Genomic DNA, 10,860 nt, shown 5'->3' on the forward strand with positions numbered 1-10,860 from the left:
GGCAGTTTTTAAGTTTTTCAACTTGAGGTGCTAGATTAACACAATTTCAAGCATACACAATACAATTCAAGCAAGCATTCAAAGAGTATATGAGCAGCAGAAAGTAAAGCATGCAATTTGCAAGAAATTAAAGGGATGGGATTGGAGTGTGCAAACGCAATTGGAGACACGTTGATTTTTGGCGTGGTTCCGATTGGTGGTGCTACCGTACATCCACTTTGATGGAGACTTCAACCCATGAAGGGTAACGGTTGCACGAGTCCATGGAGGGCTCCACCCATGAAGGGTCGACGAAGAAGCAACCTTGTCTATCCCACCATGGTCATCGCCCACGAAGGACTTGCCTCACTAGGGTAGATCTTCATGAAGTAGGCGATCTCCTTGCCCTTACAAACTCCTTGGTTCAACTCCACAATCTTGACGGAGGCTCCCAAGTGACACCTAACCAATCTAGGAGACACCACTCTCCAAAAGGTAATAGATGGTGTGTTGATGATGAACTCCTTGCTCTTGTGCTTCAAATGATAGTCTCCCCAACACTCAACTCCCTCTCACAGATTTGGCTATGGTGGAAAGATAATTTGAGTGGAAAGCAACTTGGGGAAGGCTAGAGATCAAGATTCTTGTGGTTGGATTGGAATATCTTGGTCTCAACACATGAGTAGGTGGTTCTCTCTCAAAAAATGAATGCTGGTAGTGTAGGCACGTTCTGATGGCTCTCCTCACAAATGAAGAATGGGTGGAGGGGTATATATAGCCTCCACACAAAATCTAGCCGTTACACACAAATTCCCAAACTCAATGGGACCGAATCATAAAACTCGGGTCACACCGATTCAGGTTAAAATGTGAACATTAGAATTTTCGGTGGGACCGACTAGGTCAACTCAATGGGACCGATGTGCAGGGGTAAGGGTAAAACCTCAACTCGGTTTGACCGATTACTCAAACTCGGTGTGACTGATTTTGGTAATAAGCAAACAAAGGATTGGTCAAGCAAACTCTGTGGGATCGACTGAACAAACTCGGTTAGACCAAAAATGTTACAATAGATCACAGAGAATTTGCAAGCCCATCTCGGTGAGACCGAGATCCCATCAGTGAGACCAAAGTGACTAGGGTTTGGCAGTGGCTGGATTAGATGAAACTCGGTGGCACCGGATAGACAAAATCGATGGGGCTGAGTTTGACATTTAGGTTTAGGACATATGTGGACGTGAGACAGTGGCTGAGGGTTTTGGAGCATATCACCAAGCACTTTGAGGAAGCAATCCATTAAGCAACACCTCATCCCCTTTTAATAGTATTGCCTTTCCTATGGGCTCAATGTGATCTTGGATCACTAAAATGAAAATGTAGAGTCTTGAGCTTTTTCCAATATTTGTCCTTAGCATCTTGAAGGGGTTCCACATCCTCTTTTCCATGTCCATGCCACTCCAATGTTGAACTTATCTGAAATATACTAGGTAGAAGTATTAGTCCAACAAGAGATATGTTGTCAGGAATTACCAAAATCACCCAGGGAGCACTTGTGCTTTCAATCTCCCCCTTTTTGGTAATTGATGACAACATACATCAAAGCTTTAGATAAAGATATAAGAAGGTAGCAAGTAAAGCTTTGCAAAGTCATGCAACATGCATTAGCTCCCCCTACATGTATGCAATCATGTGATGATAGACCATAAGAGAATGAAAATGCATAAACATGTCAAAGCAAGCAATGAGTTACATGTGTCTTGGCTATATGCATCAGAGTAAATGATATAGATACTAGAAATATACCTTCATGTTTATGAATCTCTCTTGCAAAAAAATGTACCACAACAAGAGATCTTCATTCACATGAGTGTGATGCATATACTTACCTTGTGGTCTTGAGCTAGCTTTGAAGAAGATGTACCTGGGTAAACAAGGTTAGATAACACAAGAACATCTGCTAGACAGAGCAAGAACTAAAGAACACAAGAATACCAAGACTGGGATGACATGTAGAGTGTGAGTACTAGGTACTCTATTTGGTTATTGGCATATCCCCAAGAATAAAGATATGCAATGAATTCCATAGATTTTCTTCCCTTAGGTGTCTTTCTTCCCCTGAATCTGACATGGGATAATGGGAGCAAATAGGGTAAGAGAAAACCAGAGCAAGCAAGAAAATAACCAGAGCAAGATAAAGTCATAACATATACTATCATGTCTTTCCCCTCTTGAAGACATGAGACAACTTTCCTCTTAAGGATAGGAGCATCATGAGAAGCTTTTATGAGTGCAGTATCTCTTATGTGATAAGCTTTGATGTGCTCTCTCTCCCCCCTTGACATCAATTTCCGAGAAGGGACTTCTGGAGCATGAGTCAAGTAGGTTTGGTCCTTGAGTTACATTACAAAGCCACATGTAATATAGGATGCTAGTAGAGGATAAGTTACAAAGAGTGGAGCTGGGACAAATATGCCGGATACAAGTGACACAGATTTTGTCTCAGGACTGAAATCGGTAGCACTGAGTTGTTATTATCGGAGGCATCGAGATCATTCGATTTGGCCAAAAATATCAATCCGGTGAGATCGAGTTCAATCCAAAGAGTAAATGCTTGTCACCGCAGCTCACTAGGACAAATAAGATCTCACAAGGATATGCAAGGAATTAAATGAAGGATTTGCAATGAATTGGATGCAGGGAAATGCAGAAAAGAACAGAGAAAAGAAAAGAAAGGAAATCTAGATGAAGTTTTTTTTGAAAGGGGACTAGCATGCATGAGAAATGCAAGATCACAAAGAAATAACAGAGAACTTTATCTAGAAAAGGTCGGCGACAAAGTCACCTATGTTAGAGCATATTGACTTAGGAGTCAAGTGAGGACACTTGATCATAGGTCATACTCATCATTTAAGCTCAGAATGGGGTTCCCATTTATCGTTTAAGCATCTTGATGTATTCACATCTTGTTGAGTTGCCCTGACCCATGTCTTGGGGTAAAGCTTCTCTAAGATGGAATGACATACCTTGGGTGGTGGTGTTGAACTTGGTCATGTAGTTGAACTTGTGGAGGGTGATCAAGTTGAAGTAGATCATCAAGAAATGGAGCACCACTTGTAGTTGAAGTTCATCTTCCTACATGGATTAGTCTTGCAAGGAAGAGCACTTGTGTATCCAAAGTGACAGACATGAAATTTGATACCAATACCAATTGAAATTGAATATCAATTGAATGTTGATATAAGGTGTTTGTCAAAGGATATATTGAATGGATCCGTGCTTCCTTGTCTTCAACCACCATTTTGTAGAGACTTGGAGATGTAGAGATTGCATAGAATGTGATTGAGTTGCAATCTCTTAGAGTTGGGTTTATCCAAGTACCTATAAGGGTTACATAGCATGCAAGAGTACAAGAATATCCAAGTCAGATGATCAACATCATAAGAGAATGCTCAAGGATTAGTTATAGTAAGGCTCATGCCTTGCATGCATCCATGTGGAGTTTCTACTCCAAATTTGAAGCATCAATGATGTTCAATTCACCTCTCAACCTGCAAAACACTTTCTCATCAAGTGGTTTGGTGAATATATCCACCAATTTCTTATCGGTATGAACATGCTTAAGTTTGATATCTCCCTTAGCAACATGATCTTAAATGAAATGATGAAGAACTTCAATATGCTTAGTTCGAGAATATTGTACGGGATTATGAGCAATCTTAATAGCACTCTAATTGTCCCAAAGCAATGGAACATGTTTCACATATATCCCATAATCTTTAAGAGTTTGGGTCATCCAAAGTAACTGAGCACAACATGAACCAGCGGCAATGTATTCCGCTTCGGCGGTGGATAAGGATATCAAGTTTTGTTTCTTGGAGGACCAAGACACAAGAGATCTGCCAAGAAATTGACAAGTACCCAAAGTGGACTTTCTATCAACCTTGTCACCAGCATAGTCCAAATTGGAGTAGCCAACAAGATTAAAAGAAGACCTCTTAGGATACCAAATGCCAAAATTTGGTGTATGAATTAAGTATCTCACTACCCTTTTCACAGCCTTAAGATGACACTCTTTGGGGGCCGCTTGATATCGTGCACACATGCACACACTTAGCATGATATCGGGACGGGAGGCACATATGTATAACAATGAACCAATCATAGATCGGTAAACCTGTTGGTCAACCGGTTCGCCATCCTTTGTCAAGTCAAGATGTCCACTAGTAGGCATGGGGGTATTCATACCTTTGCATTCTTGCATGTTGAACTTCTTGAATAAGTCCTTGGTATACTTCGTTTGAGAGATAAAGGTTCCCTCCTTAGTTTGCTTGATTTGCAAACCAAGAAAGAACTTGAGTTCACTCATCATAGACATCTCAAACTTCTCTGACATAAGTTTCCCAAACTTCTCACTAAAATGAGGGTTAGTTGATCCAAATATGATATCATCAACATAAATTTGGCACACAAACAATTCTCCATTAACCCTTTAAATAAAGAGTGTAGAATCAATTTTACCTATTTCAAACCCTTTATCAAGAGGAAACTTACTCAAGCATTTATACCAAGCTCTAGGAGCTTGCTTAAGACCATAAAGAGCTTTGTGAAGTTTGTAAACATGGTCGGGTTTCTTAGGATTAACAAAGCCAGGAGGTTGTTCAACATAAACTTCCTCCTCAATTTCACCATTAAGAAAATCACTTTTGATGTCCATTTGATATAAGGTAATGTCATGATGATTGACATAAGAAAGTAAGATGCAAATGGATTCAAGTCTAGCAACGGGGGCATAAGTCTCACCATAGTCCATACCTTCGACTTGAGTGTAGCCTTGAGCAACAAGATGAGCCTTGTTGCGTACAACTTGTCCATCTTCATCTTGCTTGTTCTGAAACACCCATTTGGTTCCAATGACATTGTGCTTCTCATCGGGCTTTTCAACCAACGTCCACACCTGGTTCCTCTCAAAGTTGTGTAGCTCTTCATGCATGGCATTTATCCAATCCGGATCTTCTAATGCTTCTTCAACCTTCATAGGTTCAATTCTAGAAATGAATGAGTAATGTTCACAAAAGTTAGCTAAACGAGATTTTGAGCGAGTAATTCTCTCGGTTTGAATGTCATCAAAGATTTGTTTGACAGGATGATCTCTTGAAACTCTTGCTCGAACTCGTGATAGCTTTTGTTTGGGTCAGGGTGGAGCATCCTCTTCATTTTCTTGTTCTTCCTCTTGTCTTTCTTCATTGTTGTTGGTGTTGTTGTTCTCCCTTGGAGGTGGAGAAGGAGGTCGTCGAGGTTCATCTTGTTGTACATCCTCGTTCTCATCATCTTGACGTGTCCCACTTGTGGATGCCTCCAAGTCAACTCATGGTTCACCTTGGCGTGAGGTTGAGGCTTCCACTTGGACGGACGAGGTACTCTCCTTCACCTCCGTTGGCCGAATCTTGCCGATAGTCAAGTCTTGGATTGATTCCAAAGGATCTTTGTCACCTACATCAATTGGCAATTGCTCTACTTGTGAGCCGCTAGATTCATCAAACTTCACATCTTTCGTCTCTTCAACTTTTCGGGTGAAATTGTTGTAGACACGGTAAGTGTGAGAGTTCAAGCCATAACCGAGTAGGAAACCTTCATGAGACTTAGGAGCAAATTTCAAACAACGATGCTTATCAAGAATGTAACACTTTGAGAAGAATACTCGAAAATATCCAACTTGGGGTTTGTTACCGGTGAGAAGCTCGTATGCCATCTTGCCGAGTAGCTTGTGAATATATAGATGATTCGTTGCATGACAAGCTGTCTCAACCGCTTCCGCCCAAAAGTGTTTTGGTGTCTTGTAATCATCAAGCATCGGTCTCGCCATTTCGATGAGCGTCCGCTTCTTCCTCTCAATGACTCCATTTTGTTGAGGTGTGTACATAGCCGAGAACTCATGTGAGATCCCTTCTTTGTCAAGAAAGGTGTCCACATTGGCGTTCTTGAACTCTGTTCCGATGTCGCTACGAACCTTCTTGACCTTCACTTCAAATTGATTTTGAGCCTTCCTGGCAAAGTTATTGAAGATCTTTTGGGCCTGTGATTTATCATCAAGAAAGAACACCCACGTAAATCTTGAAAAATCATCGACAATGACTAGTCCAAACGAGTTACCACCGAGACTCTTGTAGGCGTTGGGACCGAAAAGATCCATGTGAAGTAGCTCGAGCGGTCTTCTCGTGGTCATGATGTTCTTCACGGGATGGCTTCCTCTAACCTGTTTTCCTGCTTGGCAAGCGCTGTAAAGTCTATCCTTATCAAAAGTGACGTCTTTAACACCAAGGATATGATCACCTTTAATAAGCTTGTCAAGGTTTCACATGCCCACATGACCTAACCATCTATGCCACAACCAGCCTTTGGAAGATTTAGCAATTAAGCAAGTTCCAGGTTGAGCCTGTTTAGTGAAATCAACAATGTATAGATCACCTCTACGTATGCCGGTAAATACCATTTTATGATTATCTCTTCGAAACACTTGGCAATCTATTTCATTAAATAGGACATTGAATCCAAAGTCAGCTAGTCTAGATATAGAAAGTAGATTATAGCCAAGAGATTCAACGAGCATAAAATTTTGTATGGAGCTGTCATTGTTGGAATCTACGGTAGGGTGCGTGGACTGCAAATTAAAATTTCCTACGTGCAGAACAACCAAGAACACGCTACGGGAGATGGACCACAGTTTGTTACCACTAGACGCGCAGTGTCGTGCAGCGGAAGAAGAGTTGGGGCAGCGCATCTGCGTGGATCATCTCCTCCACGTCTGATCTCCCTCGAACAACCGATCGTCCGATCTTACGTACAAGTTCGCCGGAGCAGCGCAAATGCACCGCCTCTAATGGTATCCGCGCGTGCAGGAGGAACACCATGTGGCGGACTGCTAGGTCCGATCACACAGTCGGCAGTGAGTGGAGGTGGCTGTTCGCAACACATGCAAACCTTACTGACAACACCGAAGCGATCAACCGCATGAGTGTGTCGCACCTCCACTTTATATAGGCGATCGTCGCAGGCTCAACACTTGGGCCTCGCACGGACCCTAAAGCCCAAAGTCTACTCGGTCGCGTTCCAAGTCTAGTTCGGATCACATCTGACCTGTGTCCTCCGAACCGACCTCATAGGTTTCTTCCCTTAAGCGCGCGACCCCTTAGTTTCAAGTCGGCTTGGTCACAGTTCGGATCACCTCCGACCTGCACGGCTGGTAGCGGCCTCTAGCAAAGCGTGCCGACCACCAAGTAGACTATGAAGCTGGTTAGGCGAACCTGTACAACATGTCACACTTCTGTCCCCTTTGCCACACGATATATGTTGTCAGGCTCAAGGCAAGTCTGTCATCCTTGTGCTAGCCCGACCTCTTTCTCGTTCCAGTGATGCCGACCACTATCCGGATTATCTCATAATCCTTGTCGCATGGCCATGCTTATCCTAGTCGGATCACACGAGGGGCCCAGAATATATCTCTCCTGATCGGAGGGGCAAATCCCATCTTGCTCGACCATGTCTCGCAGCATGGGACTGGACAAACCCGAAACCTACCTTTGTAACTACCTAGTCATGGAGTAGCGTTTGGTCGGCCCAAAGCAAGTCTATCACCATCCCGAGTACATGCGTCAGCTTAGGTCTTAGGACATAGAACGCATGTTGTACTAGAGACTCACATATGACATATCGCTGCGTCTCATAGTTGGGTCTGTCCGACTCGGACCTTATCTCGACTCGGATCCAACTACGTCGAATCCGACCAGACCTTTCCAAGTCCATATTATCTGGTTAGCATCCAATGCTCCATGTCTAGTGAGACCAAGCCATCGACCGTGTCATATGCCAGTCTAGACGGCTGCGCACCCACACAGCCCTTTCGACTAGGGACCTTTTAGGACAGTCATCATACAATGCATAGTCCCACAAACAAGTCACGTACTTGCTGATACACATCATTGATAATGTCCAAGGACTATCTTTATTCATAAACACATATGAAATATCATCATACATGATTGCCTTTAGGGCATATCTCCAAAAGTCTCCCACTTGCACTAGAGTCAATCAAATAGACATCGAATGCCCATAGCTCTAACCTGCCCCTCATGCTTGGGTTGTGGAAGCGGCTTAGTCAGCGGATCTAAAACATTTGCATCCGTGTGAATCTTGCATAACTCTACATCACCATTCTTTATGATCTTTCATATCAGGTGATATTTCCGATCTATGTGTCTGACCTTGTGGTGATTCCTCGTCTCCTTGGCTTGTGCGATGGCACTAGAATTATCACAATAAAGGTCCAATGGTTTCACCGAGGCTGGGAAAATACGAAGATCATCCAGAAAATGCCGGATCCAAACACCTTCCTTTGCAGCTTCACAAGCCGCAATGTATTCGGCTTCTGTGGTTGAATCGGGCACTGTATCCTGCTTGGAACTCATCCAGTGCACTGCCCCTCCGTTCAGGACGTACACGAATCCGGACTGTGATCGACAATCATCTCTGTCAGTTTGGAAACTAGCATGGGCGTAACCCCTTATGACGAGCTCTTCCTCACCTCCATAAACTAGGAACATCTCTTTAGTCCTTTTCAGGTACTTCAAAATAGTCTTTACCGCTGCCAAGTGAATCTCACCTGGGTTGGCCTAGTATCTACTTGTTAGGCTTATTGCAAAAGCAACATCAGGCCTTGTACATATCATGGCATACATGATGGATCCGATTGCCGAGGCATACGAAATCCTACTCATCCTGCTTCGCTCATCAGATGTCGAAGGACTCTGAGTCTCGCTTAGCCTTATACCATGTGAGAGTGGCAAGAACCCTTTCTTCGCCTCACTCATGTTGAACCGCTTCAACACTTTATCTATGTATGTGCTCTGGCTGTATCATATACACGTCCTCGGTTAAATTTCCGTGAAGGAAAGCCGTTTTGACATCCATCTGCCATATCTCGTAATCAAAATATGCAGCTGTAGCTAGTATGATCCTCACCGACTTCAGCATCGCTACCGGTGAGTAAGTCTCGTCGTAGTCAATTCCTTGAACTTGTCCATAACCTTTAGCGACAAGCCGAGCTTTATGGATCTGAACATTTCCATCCACATCAGTTTTCTTCTTAAAGACCCATTTGCAACCAATGGCAGTTACGCCAGGTGGGGGATCAACCAAGTCCTAGACTTAATTCTCATCCATGGACTTTAACTCGGATCTCATGGCCTCCAGCCATGCCTTGGAATCTGGGCTCACCATCTCTTCCGCATACGTGGCCGGCTCGTCGCTTTCTAGCAACAATACATCACACACTCTGCGCAATCTTTCCGACCTCCGTGGTTCTGGTGCCGCTTCCACTACGGGTTCCCTGACTGACTCCGGGATGATCTCATCACCAGCCGAGCTGTCCCCGAGTGGTCCTCGAATTTCTTCGAGTCGGACCGTCCTCCCACTGGCCTCCCGACTGAGAAACTCTTATCAAGGAAAACCCCGTTCTGAGCAACAACCACTTTGTTCTCTTACCGGTTGTAAAAGCTATATCCCAAGGTTTCCCTCGGATATCCCACAAATATGCATTTATCCGACTTGGGTGTAAGCTTGTCTGACATAAGTTGCTTGACAAATGCTTCACAACCCCAAATCTTTAGAAAAGACAAACTGGGACTCTTTCCGATCCACATCTCATGTGGTGTCTTGTCTACAGATTTTGATGGTACCCTGTTAAGTGTGAAAGTTGCAGTTTCTAGAGCATATCCCCAGAATGACAAGGGTAAATCCAATTTTCTCATCATAGACCAGACCATGTCCAACAAGGTCCTATTCCTCCGTTCTGACACGCCATTTCTCTGTGGCATACCTGGAGGTGTGAGCTAAGGTACTATACCTCGGCTTTTCAGATGATCATCAAACTCCTGGCTCATGTACTCACCTCCACGATCAGATCGTAGAAGTTTTATAGTCTTGCCAAGCTGATTCTCAACCTCGTTCTGAAACTCTTTGTACTTTTCAAAAGTCTCCGACTTGTGCCTCATCAACTAGATATATCCATATCTACTCAAGTCGTCGGTAAAAGTCACGAAGTACTGATAGCCACCTCTGGCAGTTGTGCTCATTGGACCACACACATCACTATGTATAAGTTCCAACAGCTCAGACGCCCTCTCGTAACTCTTTGTGAAAGGAGACTTAGTCATGTTGCCAAGCAAGCATGATTCACATGTCCCGAACGACTCAAAGTTGGACGAAGTTAGGAGTCCATCATCATGGAGCTTCTTCATGCGTTTCAGACTAATGTGTCCAAGCTGGCAATGCCAGAAGTATGTCAGATTTATCTCATTAGGCTTATGCCTCTTGACATTCATGTTATAGACCGGTTCCTATTCTAGATTCAATATAAATAGCCCATCAACAATGGGTGCATAGCCATGGAACATACCATTCAAAAATATCGAACAACCATTGTCCTTTAAATTGAATTCGTAACCTTGACTCATCAAACATGAGGCAGAAATAATGTTCCGACTAAGTGCAGGAATGTAATAACAATTATTTAATTCCATAATGAATCCAGAAGGAAGCTGGAGCTGCATCGTGCCGACCTCCAACGCAACAACTCTTGCTTTGTTGCCGACCCTGATGTCAATCTCCCCTTGTGCCACACGCCTAGTTCTTACCAGCCCCTGCATCGAGTTGCAAATATGAACAACCGATCCGGTATCAAATACCCAAGAGCTACTAGGTATGTCAGCAAGGTAAATGTCTATAACATATGCAACAAGTGTACCTTTGCCTGAAGAAGCATTTCCAGCCTTCTTGCCATGCTCTGCAAGCCACTTGCTACAGTTCCTCTTCCAGTGACCGGTCTCC

This window comes from Triticum aestivum, chromosome 4B (genome assembly GCF_018294505.1).
Source record: "Triticum aestivum cultivar Chinese Spring chromosome 4B, IWGSC CS RefSeq v2.1, whole genome shotgun sequence".
Taxonomy (NCBI): Eukaryota; Viridiplantae; Streptophyta; class Magnoliopsida; order Poales; family Poaceae; genus Triticum; species Triticum aestivum.